The sequence below is a fragment of the Panulirus ornatus genome, chromosome 2, assembly GCF_036320965.1.
Source record: "Panulirus ornatus isolate Po-2019 chromosome 2, ASM3632096v1, whole genome shotgun sequence".
Taxonomy (NCBI): Eukaryota; Metazoa; Arthropoda; class Malacostraca; order Decapoda; family Palinuridae; genus Panulirus; species Panulirus ornatus.
In genome coordinates, this window is record NC_092225.1 from 12,905,502 (window position 1) to 12,919,047 (window position 13,546).

A 13,546-nucleotide genomic window follows, 5' to 3' on the forward strand; every position below is an offset into this window, starting at 1 on the left:
AAAGAAAGTGGCGGCTCAAATCCTGACACTGGTCCATGCGGATGGAAGAGCTGATCTGTCTGCAGCAGAAACAGTGGAATTAAACACGTAACTGCTGAAGTTTCGCTGATTTCCGAGAGATTTCAAGAGTTAAACAGTCATTGATTACAATAACTCGAAAAACAGCAAACATATTTCCTGATACAATAATCATAATCAAAACCATTCTTGATGCTCTTTATAATCATAAGATAGTGGACTGATCAAACATGTTGTCTGTCATGATGTGTCACACACAAGTTAACGCAGCTTAACCGTTTTCTACACGTTCTCGCTTACAACTTCCCAGCTGAACCGTTAGATGGCACTAGTGGCAACTTTTGACACCTCTTTAGAAATTCTGGTAATCTGGGATAGTTGCACTTCCTAAATACATCCTCTTAGGTCCAGACTCCAGCTTTGTTTAGTTCACCCAGGCTGCTGGTGCCTCGTGGATGTAACCAGTATGTCTGTGTTTGTACGATCGTTTTAACACCCCCCTTTTAGGCAATGTTGCCTCGGTGTCACGCTTTGGAATAACTGTATATAGACGCCAGTGGGTATAAGAACAACGGTTGGTAATCCTGAAGCAATCACCATACTGTGGACAGACTTATCATAAAAAGTGTAAACACTCCGTTGTTGATGTCGTGAATATCACAGACGTTCGTCACGGGCGGCGGCCAAGAATTATAGCGCCGTCAGTTTGGATAAAGAATTCACACCGAGAACGTTAGAGGTGACCTTTACGAGGTAAGTAATTTTTCGTTGAAATTAGATATGCTTGACGCTAAGGGTGAATCACTGAACCAGATCTCGACACCGTTGACGCATGGTGGTGGAGTTGGTGCCCGCATTAGTTATATCCTCATGTTTTTATTAGTGCTCTATGTAACGTGCTGGCCATATTGAGGATGTTGGATGGCCCCCTGACGAGGTAAGCAATTTTGAGCTGAGGTTATGGATATGTTTGAAGGTCGTAGCGAATCACTGAACGAAGCTTCGACGCTTTTTCCTAACCATTTGTCTTCGTATCTAAATTCATGCTTTAGTTCAGATGAAATTTATCGACTGTATGATTAAGTAGCCATGTTTTTACAAGACTATATAGTAGCTATACATTTTTATACATGATCGTTGAAGAAAACGTTTTATCACGATTCCACATAGAATCTTTTTCATTTATATCGTTATTTATCGAAAAGAAGTTCTACATGAGCTTCTGAGGATCATGTTGGTGAAAAATAAGAGTATTTCCACTTCGGAACGTAATTCATCAGAAGGTTGTAAACACGTTTAGATATAGCGGTAGCGTGCAGTACATGGAAACCCCGGAACCCTGGAGGGGTGGGAGTCACTCGGCCTATGACTTGCAAGTGTTAGAAATTTTTTTGTGAGGTGTTGATGCCTGTCACTGGTCACAGGAATAACTTTGACGGTACAAGTTGATAAAGCAGTTGACTCATTATTTACGTTATTCGTAGCCGTATTTCATGTTCTTTTCATAACGCCACCATTCACTTGGCATCATAACACAGGCGGGTAAAATCAGCTTGCTTTTCGATCTTCATCTGACATCATTTACATCACCATGTGAGATAAGTGGATTATAACCATTTTGTGAGGTAAACTGAATCAAGTCTCCATCGATCATTTGCAGTGTGTGTGATGCAATGCAGCCTCGGGTCTTGAAGGTTTACGGACCAAGGAAGTCAGAGAGTTATAAATATCGTCAAAAGATCGGTAATGGACTAGATATTCATACTGTGTCCCAGACTCGTGAATTTACTAGCCATTGACCCCCCGTTGCCAGGGACAACTCGTGTTGATTCAGAGAACTACGGTCATCTTAGATCCTGTATAAGTGACTTTTTTTTTTTTTTGAGTTGTGTTGGTGCAGGACTTGACATTCTTGACTAGGGTTTAATTCACTTTTGTTGTTTGGGGGGTCTTCTATCGTCGCCAAAATGCCCCTTTCGTTTTAGATTTTAGCGAATTGATAAATGAATACACGGGTGAATAAACTAGATAAATGGTTAGAACGGCACAAAGGCTGAATAACATTTTACAGTGGTCATTTAGAGATCTGTAAGGCAGCACGTTTGGAGGATGAACTGTCTGTTTGGCTAACTGTGTTGCTTCCTCCTAGACATACAGATAACGCATAAGAGCTCGGAGGCCTTCCACTTCGTCAACCATGCAGACGAGTGATGTTCTCTGGGGAACTCTGACCCTGTTAACAACGTGACCTAGGATTGTAACAGGCATTGTACAAGATATGGGCTAACCCTATTAATGTGTTGGATGGGAATTGCATTACCGACATTCCAATTCAGCCGTCTGTGGCAAGCTCCATAGGAAGGTTAGCTTCTACTGGGCGCGGGAGAATCGTCTGGAATACGCACTGGGGAACAAGGTGTGTGTGTGTGTATATGTTCCCTGGTTTGAATCCATATTTCTTTTCTCTCTGGAGGGAGATGACTTGTTTCGTCATGGGTTGATACTGAAAGACATCCCCCTTAAAAGCGACCTTTCATACAAGGTTTGTGTACTATATATTGAGAACACAGAGACCCAAGCAAGAATTAAGAAACACTTCCATAGAGGAGTCTTCACAGGTATATGTCTGATTTTGCGAGTTTCAAACATGGAATGTAAGTGTGACAAGTTGGCTGTCAAATTGTGTGGTTGCTTCCTCACGTTTGTGGTCAAAAAAGGACAAAATTTTTCATAGCACTCGGGAAGGTTCTAGTATGTTACTAACACTGGGATGTCGTCTAACTATAGATCTGAGCCGGGCTGACCCACTGAAGACACGGAGTGCTATGTTGTGACATGATGGTCATACAGTGGTAAGGTGCAGTAATTAGGTCGAACTCCGTTTGTCGTGTCACTATCTGGAGCGAGAATACCGTGTACTACATGTCTTACGATCTGTTGTAACTCATTTTTCTTTCTGAAGTATTTGGTGATGTGCTACTTTACATCACCAACGGCATAATGATGGTGGTAATTCAGATCGTGGCATTTTAAGGAAATGATGATTTCTGTGATTTACTCTGGGCGTACGTACGCGTGCACGAAAAGAACGTGCGCACTCCTTTTGAAATTGAGTTCAGTGATGAGTTCACTTTTTGGTCTCGGGGATTAAGAGAGAGAGAGATCTCACAATTACAAATTCGTTGCGGTTGAATATATAGCTCAACTTCTCACGAGTTTGGCAACTCTAAACATTTAGGACGACGTGTTAGACACCTACCCATAATGTTCATGTCCCATATACCAACCCTGTATGCTCTTGGTGGCCGAACCTTCCAACTTGTCCTTCAGCTTAGGTTAAATATTAAGCCATGATACTCGAGCGTAGTATTAACGTGCTGAAGGGTCGCGCTGTTGTACTCCAGGCATTAAATGTTCCCTTCTGGTGTGACTTGACAACACATTTTGAACTGGGGAGCAGTAATTTATTTGATGTAGATCATACAGAAACTTCACCGATGAAGATCTTGATAATACATTGAGTACGTACATCCTACTGATTGTTCATCACTTTAACAGCACGCTGTGCACTGAACGTATATAAATATATATATACGATGTATATTGTTTTCTTTACTCTCTCATGTCTTTCCTAGCGCTAGCAACTAATTCAGAATTCAGTCTACGTATTGTTTGTTACAGAGGGGGACTGTTCACAACTGTGTTCGTACTCTGAGACAGTGCTTGAAGATATATGGGTCGCCAAGTGGGAAGTTGGCTGCTCTAGTCCAGACTGAGCACAATCTTACTAAGATATTATGGAGAGAGAGAGAGAGAGAGAGAGAGAGAGAGAGAGAGAGAGAGAGAGAGAGAGAGAATGCGGCAGTGTTACGTCTTAAAGTAGCTGAGCGCGTCTTCATCAGGAATTCTTTAAATCTGCAATGGAAACGAATGGAGAGAATCACTTATGATCGTGCGGTGAATAGCCAGTATAGTATTAATAGCACGTACTGTCTCTCGTGTCATTGTACGACCGAAATGCCCTACCTTGTATATTAATTGCCATTTGTAGAAGTGGCGTAGAAAACGGAACAAATCAAAACAGCTGCTGGCCTTCCCCTGTCTTCTTGATGCCTCGCATGTTTGAGCAGTGTTGTGTGTGGAGCCTTACATCTATGAGTGGGATGTAATCTTATACATCGTGAGCCAGGGAAGGACTATATGGGATTGGTTGTTTATCACTCACCGCTAGACGATGGTCCTGTCGTGTTGAGAAGTGTGTGACGTCTTCGGATTAGCGCGTGGGAGGGTGTAGGGGGATGATAGTGAAGGAATTCCGTGAAGGGAGGGAGTGTGGTGGTTTGTGGGAAGATAAACAGCATTAAATCGTCTCTGACTACCCTCTTGTGTCGTAATCTCAAAACAGTCGTACTCTAAACCCCCTTCCCTCACTCCCTCCTCCGATGTACCATACCCAGCTAGATGTTTGGGGTCGTGAATGTTAGTAAACTCTAGTGTGACAATTGCTTTACAAGGAAAGGATTCTGACAAGGTAGATGTACACAAGCACGCGATCAACATCTACCTGGGAAAGTATTATCATCATGACCACAGTTTTGAATTGACTTTGCAATACGAAGTGCAATTGTGCGTGTGTATATATATAGACTACATCGTGGACATCCACCACACTTCATACACCACAACTCCACACTGTGCCACACACATTCTCTATAACTAAAAGTATGTCACCAGGATACTACACATTCCGCCCCACACTAATTTATAGACAAATTGCTCCAAGCATTACGGTGCAGCAACAGTCCTCAGTCTTCAGCACCACAACATCTGTGCCACAACACACCTCCACGTACTAAGTCCCCAAACAGAGCCCATATCACTCTACCAACTGACGTTGTATATAACTGGCCACCCATACAGTGTACGATTACACAGTTCATACAACCATACTATCATACAGTCAGTACCACGAAACCATCACCACTCAAGCCTGGAACCACGGATCAGATTTGGACGCCACATGTAGTGGATACCACCACTCCACCACACAGCCTGCAACACCACCTCAAACTACGCCGTTCCAATCTCTCACCACACCACCGCATAGATTATACCACTGTGCGATAACACTGAACTTCCACACAGTGTACAACACTATGCTGGCACAAGATGTGTACGCCACACGCCCACACAGTTTAATGCAACGCTGTCGCACACTATATTAAAACAATGCCATCCTCATTACCTATAATACACCACAAGCACACAACTTAAGGCACTCAGTCACCACAAAGTCTATAACACTGCATCCACAAAACAATTAAGATACTGGGCAACTATGTGCTAATGATACACATATACACCAGATCAATTTGAAGCACGACACCATCCCTAAATCAGTATCATTTTTAACACACACACACACACACACACACACACACACACACACACACACACACACACACACACCACTGGACTAAAATCCAGAGTCGAATTTCTATTTCTTATCCGACAGTTTGTAACAGCTCGAGCCTCGTTGGCGCCACGCCATGTATGTACATCATCTTGGAAATCCCCGCCTCCCACGACTTCGTGCTCTGTTAGTCCACTTTTGCAGTGGAAGTGTGGTGGTGGTGGTTGTAGTCGAGGTGTATGGAGTGTAGGAGCATTTAGAGGTGGTGTAGCGGGTGCCTGTGTTGGGTAGCTGTTGGTGGTGGTGTGGTGGCGTGTGGGGGTAATGTAATGAACGAGATGTTTGTGGTATGGTACCGAGTGGCGGAGGTTGTGTGGATTGGGTGGCGGTGCTGGCTGTAGTGTGGTGTACAGGGACGTTGCTAGCTGTGTAGTACTCAGCATGTGTGGATTTTGGTTATGATGTGGTCGTGGGTGTGTGTTTGTTGATAGTTGTGTGATCGTGAGTGTGAAAGTGGTCGTGGTTGAGTGATGGGAGGATCTTTTAGTAGCTTAGCAGAGAGTGAGTGTGGTTGCTGTGTTGATACGTCTGTTGATGGTGGTGTGTGTCTTTTTCTTTTTCAAAGGTGTTGTTATTGGTCAGATGGTGGGTCTGAAAGGGTGTCGGTGTTGGTGTGCTGGTGAAAGGGATGTGTTGAGGACGTTGGCGGAGGTCTTGGAAGGATTGAGTGTTGGCCGTGATGTGATGTAGTCACTAGTACTATATGAGGTAATGGTTGTGCTATGATGGCGAATGTATGTGAGGATATTTATTGGGTTGTTGTGAGTATATAGGAGAGTTGCCAGTAATGCGACGTTCAGCGAGAAAGGGCTTTGGTATGGGGTCTGCGAGGGTTTTGGGAGTCTAATGAGTGGTGCCTGGAAAGTGCGTCTCAGTGTTTGTGGTGGTGTGGGGGTGTGAGTGAGTGTGTTGTGTGCAGAAGTCCATAGTGGTCCAGTGATGAAAGTGTGCGTTTGTTGTCGTAGCAGTGGTGTGTGTGTGTGTGTGTGTGTGTGTGTATGTATGTTTTGGCCATGGTGTCTATACTGGTGTATTTACCATACCTTGATGTGATGAGACCTTGGTGTGGAGGGGATTGTGTGAGGAGTGATGGGTGTTGCGGCTATGTCATACCCGGTATATGGGGGATGCCATGGGAGCTTCATGATCCTGTTTGTGGTCGCAGTGATGACTGTGTTTGGAGGTTAGGTTAGTGGCACGTGAGGGGTGTTGGTACTTGGTGTGATGGTAAGCGTGGGGAAGGTGAGACTACGTGCTCTGTAAGGTTTTATGCCTTGAGATCGCCTGCTTACAGACCTGTCTATGTCAAGGCACGTATTACTATTGCGTAGCCAAAATAAAAACGCAGGTCGTGTTGAGGAATGTACGCCAAGGTTGGTAGCGTTCTGGTGGTATATAGATGTGCTGGTAGTGATATATGGTGAATGTGAGCGACACGACACTTCAATATTATAATTCTAGCGGATGTTTACGATGTTGCTGTGCTAACTGAGAGGATATCGGTAGACGTGTGCTGGCTAGTAAGGGCATGATGCGTTGGTTGTGAGTGGGGGTGTAGGAAACGTTGTGACAGAATGAAGGGCACTGGTGAAGAGGAGGATGTGAGGGCATTGACATTTGTATGACAGTGGGAGTAAGGGAGTGGTAGTGATGGCGTGGTGGTCGAAGCATGTTGGTAATATGTGATGTTGGTAGTGGTACACTGGTAGTGTGACTGTGAATGTGTTGGTAGTGATGTGCTTGTGTGTGTGTGTGTGTGTGTTGGGGGGATATTGGCGGTGAACTATTGATGAGTGTATAAAGGTGTTTGTTTATGGAGTTGAAGTGAATATTTAATGATGTTAGTATGAGCATGATGTGTGGGAATGTTGCTGGTGACGTAGTGGTGAATACGCTCCAGGATCGACAGTGATGTTATGATGAGTATGAGAGAGTGTTGGTAGTGGTTTGGAAGGGAAAGGAAGGTGGTGTCGGACGTAGTGCGTTGGTGAGAATCCAAGATGTTGGCATTGGCAACAGTGGAGCGTGCGAAGCGCGTGTTAGTACTTCTGTGTTGGTAGGAGTGTGGGGGTACTGGTTCTTGCGTACTGAGGAGTGAGTGTAGATGATGAATGTGACTTGATGTGAGTGTGTTGGCTTATTGACGATTTGGTATTATCAATAGGACAAGACAGGTCTTTGCTGTGATTCATGCGATGTTCCTACTTAGGGGTACATTGATGGAAAACGGTGTCAGATATGGTGTGATTATGGGTGTCTAAGATGTCGGCAGTGGTAACAGTGAAGAGTGTGAGAGGTGTACTGCTGTTGATATTGGGGAAGCATATGAAGGTGCTAGCAGGTCTGCACTGGTGACTTTGGGGAAGTGATAAGTGTTGGTGAGGTTATGTATGCGTGTGCGGAGGTGTTGACTTGTGTGCTGGGGAAGTATGGAGTGGTGATGATACTGATGTGCTGTTGAGTACATGGAAGCGTCGGTAATGTGCTGAGGAGTGTGTGGTGTTGGTACAGGTATCCTTAGAGGTGTGTATTGTTGTTCCTGGTTTGTTGAAGAGTGTGCGGTGTTGGTATTGGTGTTATGGAGTGTGCGGTGTTTTACTGCTTTTCCTGGGAGAGTGAGTGTGGTGTCGGTCCTTATGTGTTGAGTGTGTGGTGTTGATATTGGTTTGTTGAGAGTGTGATGCCAGCACTGGTGTTCTAGGAAATGTGGTGTTAGTGGTTGTGCCATGAGGAGCTCGTATTTTCAGCACAGTTGTTCTAGAGAGTGTGTAGTGTTGGTGCTAGCGTGCTGAGTAGTGTGTGGCATCGGTACTCATGCTCAGGAGTGAGTGTGTGTGTTGCTGGTAGCTAGTGTGTTGAGCGGTGTGTGGAGTAGTTAGTAAAGGTGTTATGGGAAGTGTGTGTGCTTTTAGAAGGTGTTGAGAGTTTTGTGGTCATGAATGTGGGATAGTGTTGACTTTGGGCTGTTGGGGAAGTGTTGGTAAGTTTGTGGTAGTGTGTGCGTGTGTGTGTGTTGGGGTGTTGTTAGTTATAGAATAGTAATTGTGTGGGGTGAGTGAACGTAGTGTGGTACTGAGTACACAAGGTTCCTCATATTAGTTTTGCGTTTAATGCGCAGGATCTGTCGGTCATGGTATGCGTGTGTGTGTGTGTGTGTGTGTGTGTGTGTGTGTGTGTGTAGAAGGGTGGTGTACATATTGATCGTAGGGGGGTTTGTGAGGGTGAATGTGCATGGGGTGTTGATAGTGTATATAGGGATATTGATAGTGTTTAGACAGTGACTATTTGAACATTGGTGATAGTTTGATGTTGACCGTGTGTACAGATGGTGTCTATAAGAATACCAGGTGTTGTCCTCGTAAGTGTGTTGGGATGTTAGTGGTGTGAATGTGTGAATGTTGATAGCAGTGTGGTGGCGAGTATGTTTGGGATATTGATGGTGAAATAATGAGTCTGTTGAAACGCTGGTCAGCATTACTGTGGTGGTAGTAACTGTATGGGGCTGTTGCTACTGGTGTGGTAGTGAGCGTGAAGAGGTACGGTTAGTGATGCATTGGTGAGTGCTTTGGGGCTTTGGTAATGTGTGTGTGTGTGTGTGTGTGTGTATATGTGTATATGTGTGTGTGTGTGTGTGTGTGTGTGTGTGTGTGTGTGTGAAAGAATCTCATAATACTGACACTGGCGACCTGTTTATTGTAGTAGATAGCATTCTTTTTTTTTAATCCACACTGGAAATTGAATTATGTTTAGGAGTAGCGAAGGAAGAAGACTTGGCAGGGGAATATTGTAGTGGGTGGGACAACCATGGTAGCTATGTAGAGTGGCCTCAGGTGAGTCGGGGTTCGAGCTAGGGTGAGGGTGGTCGGGACGCCACGGGGAATATGCCGTTAATGTATTATGGAAGCGGCAACCCATAAATTCGTACTTGCATTACTGGACGGCTCGAGGCTCCTGGAGTATAATAATTTTGACACCCCTTAACACGCCACCCGTGTGTTTATCAGCGAACTTGAAAGCACCTCCGTGGAAAATAATATGCCGCTTTAAATCTATCTGCGGGGTTCTGGTTCGATTTTATGGCTCGGGATTTGTAGTGTGGTTGGCATAAAAGACATTCACACATCAGCCAGGGGGAGACCCCCACACGTCAACACCTTTACCCCTTGGAAATCAAAGGGGAGCGGGCAGGACAAACGGCATTGCAGGCGTCGAATACGGCCGTAAATCCCAGATATAAAGCCGGATCGCATGTCCTTAATTGAAATAAGCAATAGCTGATATGGCGTGCGCCCGTCCCGTTAGCTTAGCTGGGCACATTCCTCATGGCGCGGCGACTCGTGTACTCCGCCACAATGTTAGTCCACCACAGCCCCTTGTGCCGGGGATAAAAAAGTGTAATAACAGGTTGTTCTTCAATTCAATAACAATAAATCTAACACCCATGGTCGTTATGCATACAGCGCGGCACACGCTGGGCGGGCGGCGGAGGAGGAGGTGGTGGTGTGGCGCACACCCGGCTGGTGGTGGCATGGTATCAATGTGGCCGTTGATGGAGGTGGGATGTGCGGTGCGTCACCTGCTTGATAGTGTGGTGTCTCGCCTGGCCCTTACAAGTATAGAGTGTCCACTTGACTAACCTGCTGATGGTGGCATTATGGTATTTCTTCTGGTGGTGTGGTACCCCTTTGATGACTGGAGGGTGGTGGTGACGGTATGGTGCCTGGCATGGGTGGAAGTCTTGTGGTGCCCCTCGTGCCTGGTGGTGTGGTGCCCCCATCTAGCTAGCAATGGTGGTGGAACTCCACCTGGATGATATTGATAATGGTGGTGGTGTTGGTGTGGTACCTCATATTGCTAGTAGTGCTGACGGTTATATGGTTCTCCCTTCTGGTTCATGGTGCTGGTAGTTTCATGACTTACCGATGTATGGTAGTTGTGATGATGGCTTGATGCGCCACTTGGTTTGTAATGGTGGCAGTCTGGTATCCAGACTGTCTGGTGGGGGGTAGTTTTGTTGTCTGTCTTGGCTGGTCGTGGTAGGTGGAGTTAATAAGGTTCGGCACCACGATGATGGTTAGCATAGTGTCATGCCTCGTCCAGTAGTGTGGTAGTGGGGTGCTTCTTTCGTCTGTTCAGTGATAGTGACCTTAGTGCCCTGCCATGAATCAGGAAGGTGGTTGTGGTGTGGTGAGGTTACTGCACGTAGCTTATGGTGGTACTGATGGTGGTGATTTTGTGTCCTACGTGGATTGTGGTTGATGGTATAGTGCCTCGTCTGGTCAGTGGTGCCGTGGTGTTTAATCAATGAAGTGCTCCACCAGGCAGGGAGTAATGTTGGTATGGTACACCACCAACTTACTGTTGATGGTGGAGTACACTGCGTAGCTGGTTGTGCTGGTGGCGGCGGTGGAAGAACCTGCCACTTACTGAGTTTGTTGATAGTCTGATGGTACTGGTTGTTGTGGCAGTGTAGTGACCTGCCTGGCCAGTGGTGGAGACAGTACTGGGGACTTCCTGGCTAGTGGTGAAGGCAATATGGTGGCCTGCCTGGCTGATGGTAGAAGCAGTTTGGTGGCCTGGTTTTAGTTGCGATGGCTGCCTGGTTGCCGCTGGTGGTGGTGTCCTGCCCGTTTCCCTCTGACGATGGTTGTGTTGTTGATGATGGTGGACTGCTTGCCCGGGGGGTTGTAGTCGTTGTGCTGATGGTCATATTCAGCATATCTGGTTGGTTGGTCGTACTACCCTGCCTGGCTGGATGCTTGTGGTCGTTTTGTCCTACCTGGCTAGATGGTTGTGGTCGTTCTGTCCTGCCTGGCTGGTTTGGTGGTGGTCGTCATTCTCTGACTGGCTATACGTGGTGGCGGTCATGCACTGCCTGACTGTGGCTTACGATTTGCTTATGTTGGTGCCGGTGCAGCCACCAGGGCTTGGCTGTTGGTCATGTTGTTAGTGGTGTTGAGAGCGCCGAGGACTGGCTGTCACCTGATATTGATGGAGGTGGTGGCGCAAGGCCTGACTGTTATCAATATATTGGTGGAGGTTATGAAGCCAAGCTTGACTGCTAAGGATATATATATATATATATATATATATATATATATATATATATATATATATATATATATATATAGTGCCTGAGGCTCATGTTTATTGGTGATGTTGATGTAGGTGGTGTTTGACGGTGGCACCCAGCCTTCTCTTGGTGAGACTGGTGCCGCCCAGTCAATGTTGATGGATTGTTGTAGGAATTTGCCTGGTTATTGCCGTTGTTGGTTGTAGTAGTAGTGATGTCGCCTTATCTGGCTGTTGATGGTTCTGTTGTTGTTGTTGTTGTTGTCAGTGGTATAATGGCAGTGCCCTGCTTAGCTGTAGCTGATGGTCTTGGTGGCGGAACTCTGCCTCGCTGTGTTTGACATTTGGTAGTGGAGGTGACTGTGGTGGTTGTGGTGGAGTCCACTTCGTGTTGGGGGTGGTCGCTCCTGCTCATGTTGGTAACGGTGTATTGTCGTCCTCTCTGGTTGTTGTTGGTGATAGTGGTGGTGTTGCCCCGCCTCCGTGGTGATGTTGATTTTCACTGGTTGATTTTGGTTGTGGTAGTGGTTGGTTATGATGCTGGTGGTGGTGGTGTTGGTGGTGTTAACCCGCCTTCTTGCTCCTGTGGTTGATACTGGTGGTGGTGTGGTAGCCCTCCGGCTGCTGCTGATGATCTGTTATTGGGTGGTGGTGGTGGTGGTGTTGGTGCCCTCCATGTGTGTGTTCATGATGTTGGTGGAGGTGATGACTGGTCTGGTAGCTGCTGATGATGATGATGATGTTGGTGGTACTTCCCTCAACGGTCATTGCAGTTCGTGTTGTTGGCGGTGGTGTCCTTTATAGTTGTTGGTGATGTTGGTGACATACCTGGTTGTAGTTGGTATTGCTGATGATGGTAATACCATACTTAATCATTACTGTTATTAATGGTGCTCTGTCTGGTTGTTTATGGTAATGTTGCTGGTAATGGTAGATGCCTATCTGTTGTGAATGCTGGTGGCGATGGGGACGGTTTACTAATTACTGTTAATTGTGTTGGTTGTAGCTACTACTGTTAATTATGTTGCTTGTACTTGGTTCATGCTGATACTGGTCGTGGTAATGGTGCACTGACTGGTTGTTATCAACGTTGGTGTTTGTGGTTGTGATGGTAGTGTTGGTAGCCAAACATGACTGTCAGTAGATGATGGTACTGGAAGGAACCTGAATAGTTGTTGTTGATGTAGGTTTGTGGCGATGGTGGTAATGACCGGACTCGCTGATGCTGGTGGTGCAGACGTCCATGGTTGTTGATTAAGCCTATGGGTCTAATGGCACACTACCATCTTGATGATAATGTTGTATCAGTGCCTCTCCTGCCATCTCCCTGCTCTTCATCGTCTTTGGCTCTCTCTCCATCTCCTCCTCCTCCTCTTCCTCCTCCTTCTTATGTCATTACTCCTATTACCACCATTTTTCCCCCCTCCATTCCTATCTTCTTCACTCTTTCTTACACTTCCCCAATCCTTATCTTTCCTCAGTTCACTGAACCTCTTCCGCAAGTCAGTTTCCCAAAGAGTAACTGTCCCCCCACACCCCTTTAAAAGGAGCCCCCTCCTCCCCCCTTTCTGCCTTCACTCGCCACTGCCTGGCTCACTCAAGGGCAACAGTGTTTGCGTTCCCGTGATGGGGGCCGATCCGCCCAATCATCGCGTCATCTAATGGCTGTTATGAGATGGCTCTCTCCTCCTGTTTACCCTCAACACAGGATCAATTATTCAGTGAGGCGCCCTGGCTTAATGATAACGCCCCCGAGATGGGCTCACCACGCCACCTGAACTTTGTCTTAAAGTACCAGATGGAGACACCCTCACCCTCCCCACCCCCTCCTTATAATTAGCCTCCCCATAGAAACAATGGAGATTCTCCCTTCCTTCCTCTTCCTCCTCTCCTCCTTCTGCTCCTCCTCCTCCTCCTCCTCCTCCTCTCTTTCACTCATCTTCTCAGGGGGAACTTACCCCCTCACCCTCCGTACGGTACAGT